General features: G+C 36.1%; 1 long non-coding RNA gene across 1 annotated transcript; it reads right to left on the bottom strand.

Moving 5' to 3' along the window:
* Nucleotides 1–960: 960 nt before the first annotated feature.
* Nucleotides 961–2,619, bottom strand: LOC131297904 (uncharacterized). Its single transcript, XR_009190394.1, has 2 exons — nt 1,897–2,619; nt 961–1,204 (listed from the first exon to the last, which is right to left on the bottom strand). It is a non-coding gene; the product is annotated as an uncharacterized LOC131297904 (long non-coding RNA).
* Nucleotides 2,620–15,414: the final 12,795 nt, after the last annotated feature.

Here is a 15,414-nt window from a genome sequence, read left to right as displayed (position 1 = left end):
ATGAAGGAATCTACTTTTAAAGATGTTGACGGTCAGATTGGTCCAAATTTTGAGACTGTCATTCCCAAATCCAAAGTTCTTAATGCTTTATTCAACCCATGTGAAAAGGAAAAATTTCTTGATTGTAATTCAAAGATTATGATGGCTAAATTTCTTTTTATTGAAGAAGACATTTTTTAATTAGGATTTTGCCACGTGATAGGCAGAGAAAAGTCCGAAAGAATTGGCTTAAACTGCATTCATGTTGTGTCTTCAAAGAATATTTTTTATCATACGTCTTCAAAGATGACTTGTAGTTATTCCCTCTTTGGTTTTGTTGCACACGATATAGAAGCGAATTGGAGTCCAATAAGATGGCTTTCTCCTGGCCAGGGAAGCAAAGTGGTATAACCCCTGATGGTTCTACAGATTTTGCAAAGGGGGCTAGCGATGAATATAGAGATTGAGAGGAAATATTGAGAGTGTAAGGGAGAAGAAAAAGTACCACAAGCAAGCGGGGGTGTCGGGATTTGGGTATTCTTTCGTCATGGTAAACACTTTCAATATACCGTAATATACACTCTCATTCAGCTGTAGACGTAGGCAATTGGGTGCCGCACAATGTAAATTCTTTGTGTGTGCTTAATATTAATTTAGTGTCTCTGGGAATGCTAGATTCGAGAAGGTTGCAGGTTTTCATTCTGGTGGTGGAGTTGTTGAAGTTTTCAAAGGAGACGAGATGATGTTGTATGGACAATTGGTTTGTACCCGATAGGCTTGCTTGCACAATAGATGTTTTTGAGTCGGGGAGTTAAAGTCAAACAACACTACAACAAGCAAGTTTATGCTACATATGGATACGTGTAAAGGTGATCAAGAGGGTCAAAATTGCAAATAGGCGCGGACAATGGGCTCGCGGGAGAGCATGTGAGCGTTTTTAAAGACTAGGTACATCGCAACGTGCCTTGCACGTCTGTCATGCCCGTTGAAGAGAACGATTTTGAATATTTCTTAAATCATAAAAGTAGATGAGTGTGACAACAGTAGGTTGCATAAGTTTGATTAAGGGTTTCATATACATAAGTATCAGCCTCCCGCAAGCTAATGCAACCCCTGCTAACGCATACTCCCTAAAGCTTGTCTGTGCAATAGTAGCGAAGGGAGCAACTGCTTTAGTAAGGCTGTCTCTGGCTCGTTCAAGCCCATCTGTTGTATACTGACTTACCTACAGCCAGAGAAACAAGGGAAAAATGGGGAGGAAAAACAAAAGGTTAGCACCCAGAACATTGATGCAAACTCTCATGCCAGGAAACAGATAAGCTAAAACTTACTTGGTCTTACTTATGGATTATGCATGCATACATATAAAAGCAAAAGGGATAAAAATTAAAAAACAAGTTCCATACCCATTAGGTGGTCATAATTATTGTGTCCTTGAGACTATGGTTGGATGGGAAGAATAAATGAGAGAACCGGGAATCTAATCCAGGGAGATTTATGTTGACGCTGGCTGTGGTTGAAGGTCTTCAAGGGTCAAACTGCCCTCCATAAAAGTGTAAGCAATATGTATGAAGCCAACAAAGCTCTTCTTAAAATTTATGCACTTTTCTTCTACCTCCCAAAGTTGATGTCAAATTGAATTGCTACAGGTATTTTAGTTTTCATAAGATTTATTCAGATGTGTTAGCCAAAGATTACCTTGATTGGCATGGTTTATCAGATTCCCAATGCATTCATTAATTGAAATTAGAAGGTTCAGGCAAGAAAAACAAAGAACTGAAATATGTTCGGAGTTAGGACGTGGGTTGAACAAAATGAATTCTGAAACCAAAGTATGTGACCTCATCTAGGGAACAATTACAAATGATGGATCGGTTTTAGGCAACAAAGTACATATAACAACGAACTTTAATTTACCTGTGATGAAAATAAAGTACATCTTGAAACTGCTTATTCATTTCAAGTACGAATTCCGTCACCACTGTGACAGATATTTGCTGGTGAGAAGATGCTATTGAAGCGCCCCTGGAGCATCCAATTATGCCTGATGACTCTGATGATTGCTGACTTTCTGCACGCAATTCCTCGACCTGAATTATATAAAAGGTCGTCATACTATCAGGTAATAACAGAAGCTAGAATCATTGCACAAACTGGCCCACCCCACAAAACCAAGCAAGGGAAAACATACAAAAAGCTACAAAAATAAGAAAAACAAAACTTATTAACTACACAAAGTTCAATTCCATCTGTTGTAAAACTTTTGATTGAGCTAATGAAAAAAGTGAATAATTGAAGCCGCCAAATGATCGTGTGTAGTAAATAGCACCATAACACCATAAGATCAACAATTGGAAGTGAACAAATGAACTTCATGAACACATTTTTTAGAGCGAATAGAGAGTAAGTGTCACACACAACATGAAAGACCCTTGGCCTTATCCCCCATGACTCCCAGTCTTCCAAAATGGAGAATGAATGAACTCCAACCCGTCTCCAGTCTTCCATGTTCAATTTTGAGACCCATTGAACATGGAGACTCAATTCTTCAAAATGGAACTTTTGGAACGAGAAAATACACATAGTCGAGACTCAGGAGTTAATCACCACTCCAGAAATGATGAAAAATTGCCAGAGGCCGCAATAAATATGCTTGGTATTTTCCAGGCATATGCTTCATTTGCAGTTTATCCGTAACTTGTCCCAAATTAAGCTGTCATTTTCTTCCAAACCACATGATGAAATACACTTTCAATAATTGTAAAACACTAATAGGGTATAGATGCTGATTTTTTAAATCTTTTCCAATGTTAATCATCCCTCCCCCCACCCCCAACCTCCCAATAGACATTTCACTCTAGCACTCTGCTATTTCAAAAATGCATTTCATTCATGTCATATAGTGAAAGAATAATACAGTAGTTGGTACAACAAAGATAGCTCTCTATTGCTCCTCATAAAGATGAGAGTCGAAAAGATAGTACATATGAAAGGGAAAAATGGATGTGGATTTTTTCCCTTGAAATAAACATGCCTTTTTCTGGTGAGGAGTTCCAAAGCATTCCGGGTTTACTCGGAAACCAATTTACAGATTCAAGGCCACAAGCTGTAGACATATGAGTTGCTAGGCAATTAACCAATTTCAAAGTGAGATTAGGACCCCAAAAAAAATAGCACTACAGAGAGAAAGGAAGAACAACAACATAAGTAAGAAAATTTATCCAGACCACATAAATACATGTGAAGAAGGGGGGTTTTGATCAAATACATCACACACCTTGGACTCTATACAGCATCAATGAAGTAAAACTCAGAATCGCAAGCAACCACGTCGTCGCTTCAAGCCATAGCTACTGTGGTCATCAGGAGATGATTCTAATTTATACATGTGGCAAGCAAAATCTACTCAGCAAAAATCCCTTATGAACAAAAAAACAAAAACAAAGCATTAGATCTACAAATTACAAATCAAGACACAAACCCAGCAAAGATCAACAAAAGCCCATGCAAACATAGGGAAAAGAAGTGTTATTTTCTACCTCAATTTCCGACGACTAACATGAACCCCACTCGCTCACTCTTTCTCACTATCTCTGTTTTTTCATTTGCTTTAAAAAATAGAGCGAGACTTGTTTCGCTTGCAAATCTCGGCGAAGCATGATATCAGAACTCTAGATCTGATGAAGCTAGCCGAGCCATGAAAATGCCCAAAAAGTGAACATGCAACACAAATGAAGAAGGGGGAAAACCGCAAAAACTAAAAATACTAACCCTGAATAAGTCAAAATCGTGAAACCCTAATGTAAGAAAAATGAAAAGGCTACATCTCCCAAAACTACCAAAGCCACAGTAATGTCACAAAAGTGCACATGCAACACAAATGGAGAAGAGGAAAACCATGAACAAACCCAACCAAAACCCTATCCCTAGAATATGCATTCACGGAACCTTCAATCGACAACCAACAAACACTAAAAAAAAAATTGCAGCCACATTAGCCAAACCAAAAACCATGCAAACCGCAGCAGAGAACATGTATCGGAAAAAGCCATCGAGAACAGAGCCAAACCTTCTTAGAAGGTGCACAAGCCGTGAGCGCTGGACGGAGCTACGAACCTAGGCGAGCAGAAGCGAACAAATCTCAAACCGAAAGATCTACTCTGTGATTAAGGTAGTGCAAAGTCGGAATCGATCGATCTTAAGGAGTGCTGTTAATCGCACCCCCTGTGTCAGGCCCCCCCCAACATGGGCCTCCTTTAATTTCCCGTTTTACCCCTAGCTCCACATGCTCTCTCTTTCTCTCTCTCTCTCTCTCTCTCTCTCTCTCTCTCTCATTTTATTTTTTGTTATAAAATTTTAAATGCTAATAACTTTTTTCACATAATTTTTTTTTATAAATTTTATATTTTTGAAATCTACCCAACGAAACCTATCAAACGAGCCTAATATTGATGGTGAAATAATTTAAAACGGAAAAATTATATTTTTGTGGTAGTTTAAACTGTCTAAAGAGGTTGAAAAATTAAGTGTTCTAAATTTCAATCCGTTTGAACTGGTGGAAAGATTTTAATTTTCTGATCATTTTGTCCTAAATGGTCATAATTAAATTTGACTCTAGAGCTCTCATTGATTAACTCTAAGAAAGTCGTAGAATCAAATATTTCTTAGGATTAATCAACGAGAGCCCTAAGGTCAAAATTTAATTATGACCATTTAGAATAAAATAATCAAAAAAATAAAATCTTTCCAACGGTTCAAACAGATTGAAATTTAGAACACTTAATTTTTTAACTATATTTTTTAATATATAAATTGTCTAAAGAGGTTGAAATCACGTATTTTTTTAAATAAATTTTATATTTTTGAAATCTACTTAACAAAACTTATCAAACAAGTCTAATATTGAATATGAGTATGAAACTGTCGTCCCGGTGGATCTATATTCATTACTTAGTCAATATTAAACTACCACAAGTTTTGGTTCTTTGCATTTCTTGTATTCCCGGTAAACTTGATCTGTCCTAATTTGATTATTCTATTTCTAGATTCATGTTATTTTCAAATTACTTTATTTCTTAAGTTTTATTCTTCCATTATATCCAGATTTTTTCAACTTCTAATTCGCCCGAGCATACATGCATCTGATGCATTTGGAATGTTGAACCAATTACCTAAACTTATTTTTTGTTATTTTTTCTTTATGTAATTAATAATATTTATACTATGTATTTTTTTCCTTTTTTATTTATTTAAAATTATTTTAGTGTTCCGATTTTCAATCCGTTTGAATCGGTGGAAAGATCTTATTTTTTTTTATCATTTTATCTTCAATGGTCATAATGAATTTTTGGCCTCGTAGAATCAAATATCTCTTAGGGCTAATCAACGAGAGCCCTAGAGTCAAAATTTAACTATGGCCATTTAGGATAAAATGATCAGGAAATCAAACTCTTTCCACCGGTTCAAACGGATTGAAATTTGAAACACTTAATTTTATAACCATATTTTTAAATATATAAATTGTCTAAAAAGGCTGAAATCACGTATTTTTTTAAATAAATTTTATATTTTTGAAATTTACTAAAGGAAACCTATCAAACAAGTCTAATATTAAATATGAAATAATGTGTTTAAATTAATTGATTTTTTTGGTCCTAACATATTATCTCTTTGTTTTTATTTTTTTATTCGTCATTTTTTTTAAACTTCTATATTTGAGTTTTCAAGTAAATTATGTATGTTGAATACACTTAAATTTACTTTATATTTCTCTGAACAGTCAATAATGCAAATTGAAATCAAACTTCATTTAATTACAATTGAGTATATAGAACCAATACATGAACATAAATAAATACACAAATTTAGTCAATATTTCCGCCAAATTGTGGTCGTCGTCCCGGTGGATCTATCTGCATTACTTTGTACCACAATTGGAGGCATGCTTCATAAGGATGAGCACATCCGTGTGCTTCATTTGATGCATTTGGCCTCCACTATATGATGATGGGTGGTACAGGGTAATGACGGTATAGGAAAACTTGCACGAAGTGATTGCCATTAACATGGCCAATAGCTATATGTGTGTGCGCTGCGAATGGAACTGGATGGGAGCTCAACGGCAAGTGGGTGAAACAACTCGAAACAATCATATCGAATGTATGCAGTACAACGTTGTACGTTGATGCGATGACAAGTCCCAATGATATAGAATCCATCCAATGATCCTCTGGTGCCGATGGCTGGAAGCAACAAAGTTTATGTAGCACCTGGGATACATAATTACGTTCTGGATAAAGCTGATCATATAGGACCCAATTTTGTTCAATATCTTGGATAAAGTCATGTCGTACTTGAGCCCATTCATCTTCAGAACCATAAAGTTGCGCGGCTAATGCCCTGAAGCCACAATGACTGTCGGGTCGAACGTCAACACAGTGGGAAATATAACGCTGATACTGCTAAGGAAATTTCTCAACGAGGTGATCCCTCCTATTGCTCCTTCGCGATGTTGGAATACGCGAGGCCCGAGATTCTAAAGTGGGTACTGTGAAGGAAGGTATGTGACCTCTATTCTCCTCATCTTTGCCTATAGGTCGACCCCTGTGTTCTATGTTGTATGCTGGGGGTTGAACTGTGCAACAAGATGGATCCGCCATATCGAGAAATCTGTCCATCATAGACTCTCGACTGTCGGAATCCATTTCATTTAATCTTTCAATAAGCTGAGCTGCCCTGTCGGATCGTGCTCCCTCGTCAGTATGCCTCTAGGCATGCATGAACAACGTACTCCAGTGAGGGTGCATAGAGCTTAGCAGAATTGGTCTGTCCATAGAACGTTAAAGAGCAATATCGTGAAAGCATGGCAATCCATGTGTCCTTTTGATCTTACAAAAGCAAAGGCCGGCTTCGTTATCAATGCGTTGTGCCTGCTTATGGATCAAGTCCATTTCTTGTAATGAAATGTGACCTCTGATTTCACTATAAATACCTTCATGTAGATGTATATGTCGTGGAATGTTGAGAGATTTCTGGAACAATCCCTGAATATCCCCGAACTGACTAGTCAACATCTTTTCTATTTTCTAAAAAGATGTTTGAAGCGTGGACATGGTATCTCCCAATTATCGTTTGAGCCTCACATGCGCAGACTCCGTCCTGCAATTTAATAATACACTGTGTTAAATAGGAAAGTTGAATGTTGAGAGATTTCTGGAACGATCCCTGAATATCCCTGAACTGACTAGTCAACATCTTTTCTTTTTTCTAAAAAGATGTTTGAAGCGTGGACATGGTATCTCCCAAGTATCGTTTGAGCCTCACATGCGCAGACTCCGTCCTGCAATTTAATAATACACTGTGTTAAATAGGAAAGTTGAATGTTGAGAGATTTTTGGAACGATCCCTGAATATCCCCGAACTGACTAGTCAACATCTTTTCTTTTTTCTAAAAAGATGTTTGAAGCGTGGACATGGTATCTCCCAAGTATCGTTTGAGCCTCACATGCGCAGACTCCGTCCTGCAATTTAATAATACATTGTGTTAAATAGGAAAGTTACATAAAGTATTCTTTAGTGCAAGACAGTAAATATACAATGGCTATAAGAAAGTTACCTTTGGTTTGAATTGCTCCCGAGGTTCATAAACTGGTTTATATATGTTGCAACAAATCGCTCTTTATAAGGACATAACCATGTATCCCAAGGGTATTGTGTGGCATTGGAGTATTGCTCAAACTCTCCTCACATGGCATTCCACTTCTGTTGCAAAGACATCGGTGTTGATGAATGATAAACAACTATCATGCCTCTAAAAACTCGTCCCACCTCGTACCAAGCATAAAGCTGCACTTCTTCATTATACACTGGTTTATGTGCCAAATACAAAGGATGTGCTGTGCGAAGGGGAAACATATTCCATTGGCGCCAAGAAGTGCCAGATCCCTATCTGAAACAACCACCGATGGCAACGCTGCCCCTTTTTCAACCATCTATTTCTTTAAGGTATCCAACGCCCATATCAGTCGCTATTTCGTCTCATTATTCAAATATGCAAACATAAGAGTAAGTTTTTATTGTGGATGTGATACCCACAACTTTCAATAGTGGAATCCGATACTCATTACTCTTGTACGTCGCATCAATAATCAACACGGACGAAAAATTGACAAATAGCTCTAGATTTTTAGGATGAACCCAAAGAATATCTATGATTTCGTTGGTGTGTTCATTTATAAGATAGTCATAAATATTTTTTTTTGTTTAATTCTTGCAAGATGTACCCAATAGGAGATAGACCCCCCAGTTGCTCTTTTTTATACAGTGCCTTCATATTGTAAATACTTCTAATTCCTGTACTAATTGACGAGTCTTGTTGTCTAATGAAACTAAGAATTTCTCGAGGCGCGGTGCTGCTAGACATGTCACGAACTAATTGCTGCTGGATTGGGGTCAATCTTGACGGGTACTCATGTCGCTCAAAACTTTCAGCTGGTTCATGGTTATGAAAACTTTTAACAACCTTCAAACTTCACATGATATCGTCTAGAGGTTGTGGTACACCTCGCAGCTTAAATGGGCAATCACATTTTTTAATTCTAGTATTCCTTTGCATTGAATGCCCTTCCAATGGCGGTCTATACAATCCTCCCCTTTCACAAATAAGAATGCACTTCGACATCTTGTTGCCCTTTATACTAGCAGATTTACTTATGACAATCACAAAACCATTTTCCTTACCAACTCTCCGCACCCAATCTACCATGACAGCTCTAGTTTCAAACATCTATAACAAAAAAAATTAATACGTATAAGCACAATGTAATATCCCGTATATTAAAAATATTAATTATTGCATGTAAGCTTTAGGTGGCATATAAGTGAGGGTGTGTGCACTTGGGAAGTTGGTATGCTTGAAACATGACAAAATAAGTAACAAATGTAACACCCATAAAATACATTCTATTAATTAAAAGAATTAAATTGTCTACGTTCTTGGTTGTGTTACAAGACATGATAATGATCGACGCCGATGATGTCTGCAAATATGCTGATTCTGTAAGGGCAGATATCATTGCAAAGGTTATAGGGCGTCTTGGACTCGAGAAGAACATGTTTGAAGCATCAAATGGGAAAACTTCCGAGTGGTTCATTAACCAATATGGTCCCAAGGTACTTCACTCTTTTATGCAGTCATTACTTATTTTGAGGCCTAAGAGCACCGACACTTCTTAAGGATTGATTGTTCTGTTTGGCTGGGGGATTTTCTTCGGCTCATAGGGGCTTGTCCGTATGCTGTTTTGGTATAGAAGTTAATTTACAAGGGAAAAAAACACACACTTTCAAAGAGGATGCGTGTTGTGTAGAACAGCAACATTTCTGATACACTTCCAAAAACGTTTCAATACTATTACAACATGGCTTGGTTTAAAGATTTCAATTTATTGTGGCAGATACTTTTTCTGCACTTTTCAGACACTTCTTTAACCCTCCAAATATGTCTTCTGTGATGAACTCTATCATATTCAATTTCTGTTGCACCAAAACAAAAAAACAGATGAACTCTGTCATATTATTCCTCTTTTGCATTCTCCATAACACACAACTTTAAATTTTTCGGTTTTCTAATTTAATCAAAGGTACGTTGCCTGTATCTGTATTTTATTATCTTTGAACTAATTAATCAACCATTACCGCATAGTAGATGTTCTAATGTGTCCTGCATTTTTAAACTGGATGGGTCCACTTGTCATGTCTGCTTGCTACTTAGCTTGGGGGCTTTCGATCGATGTTTTCTATCGAGATGCATACAACATTAACAAAAATAAGTAACAAATATGTATAATAACAACAGTTATAACTAACCTGATCAGTCGTAAATTCGGTTGTGTAATCACGCCCACCGTAGGAGCTGCTCTCCCCACAAGGAACATATTTACAACATCGTTCCCAACTGACCAACTTTTCGAAAATGAAAAATTGTACCGATCCATAATGTAACGCCCCGATTTTCTTAAAGAATTTCGGAGGTATTAACCCTAAAATACACTGAATTTTACAAACTATTAGGCCCCTATTTGTCATTATACAAAATTTACATTTATAAATAAATAAATAAATAAATCTAACATTTATTTAAATGTCTTCAGAGCGACTCTAGTGTGAAATAGATCTCAAGCATCCTCGGTCTTCGCTCTTGATATTCCTCTTGTGTCAAACAGCTCCACCATTGAACCTTGTACCCTCTGGCAAATTGATCGCCAAAGCAATCGATTTACCAGGATACAAACGTATCCGTGAGTGATAATTCTCCCAGTAGAATAATCCTAACCCTACCAACCCTTACTCTACAATTAGCAGTTCAATAATAACAATAATATCACAATTGATAATACACGAGAGGTACAGAATAATAGCACATCGTCTTTTTCTTTACTATCCATCATCTTACATAAAATCTAAGGATACTCTCCACGAGATCCTTTCCTCCCACATCCACCATCCCATGGAATAACTCTCCATTTATTTATCCTGCACCGGGGTTCTAAGCGAATACTACTAAATTATGTATCCAGTCTGGATTCGCTTACAACCATAATAAAGAAACAGCTTACCATGACAACTCAGCATTAGAGGTCGCACTATCTCATTGCTAGGATCCTTAACTGTCTCCCAACTCTACATACTGGGTACTTTACCATACCCCTAATCTAGACACTGGTACTATATCGTATTCAGGGATCCTTTACCATTTCCCAAAATACTGTACCCGGAGTACTTTACCATTCTACACACACACATTGGATACTGTACTGTATTTAGAATCCTTTACCGTATCCCAAATACTGTACCCGAAGTCCTTTACCGTCCTCCATACACATATTGGGTACTGTACCGTATTTAGGATCTTTTACCGTATCCCAAATACTATACCCGGAATCCTTTACTGTCTTCCACACACACATTGGGTATTGTACCGTATTTAGGATCCTTTACCGTATCCCACATACTGTACCCGAAGCCCTTTACTGTTCTCCATACACACATTGGGTACTGTACTGTATTTACGATCCTTTACCGTATCCCAAATACTGTACTCGGAGTCCTTTACTGTCCTCCACACACACATTGGGTACTGTATCGTATTTAGGATCCTTTACCATATCCCAAATACTGTACCCGGAGTCCTTTACCATCCTCCATACACTCTGAGTACTTTACCTTACTCGGGGTTCTTTACCGTTCCCCAACTCAACTAAAAGTACTTTACCGTACTAGGGTCATCTATCGGCATCCAACATCCTCAATCAACTTTACCATTTTATCCTTTACTTATCTACATCTATATATTCACTATTCGAAACCATCCCATAAACCTAAGTGCATTCTAGCATGAACAACATGATACAATCAATCAATAATAGCTCGATTCATAGCATATTACATTTCAATGAGATAAAAAGTACATATCAAATAATATTGTGCGAGTAAGTAAACACAAAATATTTTGTGATTGGGCTAATGCCTTTAAGGTTCGTTGAACAAGTAAATTAATTATAGTTTTTATTAATTAACACATCTGTTAATTTATTTGATCTAATATATTGTCTTACTTAGTAACATCACCATATATCTATAACTATAGTAAACTACTCAAACATTTTAGTAAAGGTATTTTAGGTCTTCTATAATTAATAGAGAAAAATTTATTCTACAATGTACTTGTTAATTACATTAAATTTCTTTTAAAATAATCTTGTAACTATCTAAAGTAATTAAACAAATTGTTTTATTTTTGCATACAATTAGGACTAATCATTATTTATAGTAATAGTAATTATCATATTACTAATAGGACTTATACAAAAGTAATGTCATCATGAAAACCTTTTTTTTTTTTTTTTAATCATTTCTTATAGGACATTAAAATAAGAAAAAGACAAAACAAACTAGTTGGGCTGAAATTAATAACAAAACAATTCAGGGGGTTAAGTGTAATTTCTATATAAATGATTCAATGTCATAAAGTTCAAGAATAGTGGCTTGCGGCAAAACTGAGTTTCGGTTTCGAACGAATCGATTCTGTTCCTTTTCGATTTCGAGCATAAAAACTACCATTTAGAACAATAATATACTTAAGAGAAAGTAGAAGAGCGATTAATCTACTTTAAATCCGGTCGAAAAAGCGGGTACTAGTTTGCGGATGATTTCGGTAAAATAAAAAAGACGGCGGCAACAGCGGGGGACTTGGGGCTGACTCGAAATGATTGGAAGATGGTTTGTGGATGTTTGGTAATGTAGTGATTGATTGAGAACTTGAATATGTTGTACGGATGAATTTTATGTAAAAATCTGTTTCTCTCTCTCTCTATTCTAGACTCAATAATAGAATTGAGAGTGAAATAATATACTGGTGTTCAATTTTTTTGGATTTATGTGGGTATGTATAATGAGAGAGAATAAAGTAGTGAGAATGTGGGAGGATAAGTGTGGAAGTGGTGGAATGGGGAGGGAGAGTAAATGAAAGGAATACTGATAATGATAAGAGGGATAGGGGATAAGTGCCATATTTGGTGGGATTTTCTTTAATCTAATGTATGTGGACGCGTATATGTATAAGATGAGAATGTATGTGGACGCGTTTATGTATAAGGTGAGAGAGAGAGAGAAATAGGGGAACAAAATCCCTTAAATGTGAGGTGTAGTTTGAAGGATAAAGATGGAGTTGGTAGAGTGTGAGAGGGGATTGGAGAGTTAGCTTGAATAGAGTTCTAGTTAGAGTTTAGATAGAAAAGATAAGAGATGAATATGAATCTCTGATTCGCTGTATATCTAAAGTATAAATATATATCTTATATAATAGAATAAATAATATCAATTGTACACATAATAATATATTTTAATTATTCAATCTAATTAATTATTGAATTAGGAATTTAACAATATAAATTTTGTATAAAAAAAAAATTGGGTCAAAAATCTTGGTCGTTACACATAATGTTCTTTTATGAATTACGAAAATGAAATAAAAGTAGAGAAAATTGTGAAGATGTGGTGAATGAGAGTAAGTGTGAATATATAGAACAAGACATACACAAGTGAATATATAGGCAACTGAATATAAAGGCCAATGCTCTGTCAAGTTGTTGCAACAGGCAATAATGCTATCAATGCTGCAAGTTCAACTTTGAACCAAGCACCTGCAACTTTGAACCAATTATCCGAACCTATTTTTTTTTTAATTTTTACTTTATTTAATTAATAATGTTTATACTCTGTATTTTTTTCTTTTTTATTTATTTAAAATTATTTTAGTGTTCCGATTTTCAATCCAGTTGAATCGGTGAAAAGATCTTATTTTTTTTATCATTTTATCTTCAATGGTCATAATGAATTTTTGGTCTCGCAGAATCAAATATCTCTTAGGGCTAATCAACGAGAGCCCTAAAGTCAAAATTTAACTATGGTCATTTAGGATAAAATGATAAGGAAACTAAAATCTTTCCACCGATTCAAACGGATTAAAATTTGAAACACTTAATTTTATAATCATAATTTTTAATATATAAACTGTCTAAAAAGGTTGAAATCACGTATTTTTTTAAATAAATTTTATATATTTGAAATCTACTAAACGAAATATATCAAACAAGTCTAATATTGAATATGAAACTGTCGTCCTGACGGATCTATGTTCATTACTTAGTTAATATTAAACTACCACAAAAATATAATTTTTCCGTTTTACATTATTACACCATCAATATTAGGCTCGTTTGATAGGTTTCGTTGAGTAGATTTCAAAAATATATAATTTATTAAAAAAATACGTGAAAAAAAAGTTATTAGTATTTTAAATTTTACAACAAAAGAGAAAGAGAGAGTGCGGTGAGAGAGAGAGAGAAAGAGAGGTGGGGGTAAAAAGGGGAAGAGGGAGCCATGTCGGGGGGCCGGGGGGGGGTGCGATTAGTAATGGTGATCTTAAGAGAGAGAGAGAGTTCTGCGATCGTCGAAGAAGAAGACATGGCGTGGTGGTCTGTCAAATTCGGAGAGAGAGAGAGAGAGAGGATGGGTGTCTTCCTTTGCAGGGGAAACCATCCCACCCAAATCAAGGACACCTCTCATATTCCCTTCATCCCCTCATGCCATGTAACTCACAAAGTGGAAGAAGTAAATTTACCCTTCTAACCAACCAAACAAGAACGACATCCCAAGAATTGAGGGCTACAATTGTTCAAATTGGGCCAAAATGTCAAGCGAAAAATCATCCCAAACGTGATCTTCTTTAGAAGGGGTAGGAGATGCTAAATTCCGGCCAAAAACAGGTGCAATAAACTAGTATTCATAAGAAAGCTTCGAGTAATGGGCAAAACAAATTTTTTGAAGCGTGCGAGTGGGAAGAAAGGGTATATTTGCTCTAAATTTTATTGGTGGTGGCGATCTCTCCGAATGTGCACAAAGGGAGCTTTCCAGGGCATCCAATATAGAGAGAGGGTGATATTTGCTATATTCTTCCCATGTGCTGAGCTCAGTAATGTGGGGGTTTGTAACCAAGTGAGGCATTAAATTGATTAAATATTAATGCAATGATTGCTAGTATGGCATTGGGTGCAAAAAATGGTAGAGCTGGGCAACGGACACAAAACACAATAACACGACACGAACCGGACACGAAGTTGACGGGTTAGGGTTGAATATTTTTTACACGAAATACGAAAATGACACGACTCGAGAACACGAATTCTAAATGGGTCGGGTTCGGGTTGAACACGCAAACATGAAATTGACACGACCAACACGGTTATTAATCTGTCACCCATTAACACGAACACACACACACACACACACATACACACACACACACACACACACACACATATATATATATATATATATACACACACATATATATATATATATATATATATATATATGGTATATTTGTAATTCTATATAGAGTTGGGCAACAGATACGATAACACGACACGAACCGAATACGAAGTTAACGGGTTAGGGTTGAGTATTTCTGACACGAAACATGAAAATGACATGACTTGGGAAATACGAATTCTAAATGGGTCGGGTTCGAGTTGGGTGATTTGTGACATGAACCCAATTGATAAAACACGAACACGACACGACCTGTTACCCAGGTCTAAAAAATGGTGCCCCAATCCATTATGGATTGGTTAGCAATATAAATCCCTAATCTTTGATTGATTGATTGATCTTCAAATGTGGCCCAAAGATTTTTACTCTTTGGTTTTACTGCACAAGATACATAAGCGAATTGGAGTCCAATAAGGTGATTTTTTCTTGGCCAGCGAAAAAAACTCGTATGACCACTAATGATTCTTTATATTTAGAGCTAGGGATAAATATAGAGCTTGAGATTTTAAGGAAGAAAAAAAAAATCCTACAATTGAGCAGGGCTCA

Source organism: Rhododendron vialii, chromosome 8a, assembly GCF_030253575.1.
Source record: "Rhododendron vialii isolate Sample 1 chromosome 8a, ASM3025357v1".
NCBI classification, from domain to species: Eukaryota; Viridiplantae; Streptophyta; class Magnoliopsida; order Ericales; family Ericaceae; genus Rhododendron; species Rhododendron vialii.
Note: the sequence above shows the minus strand (reverse complement) of the source record. Positions and strands in the feature narration are given on the sequence as shown.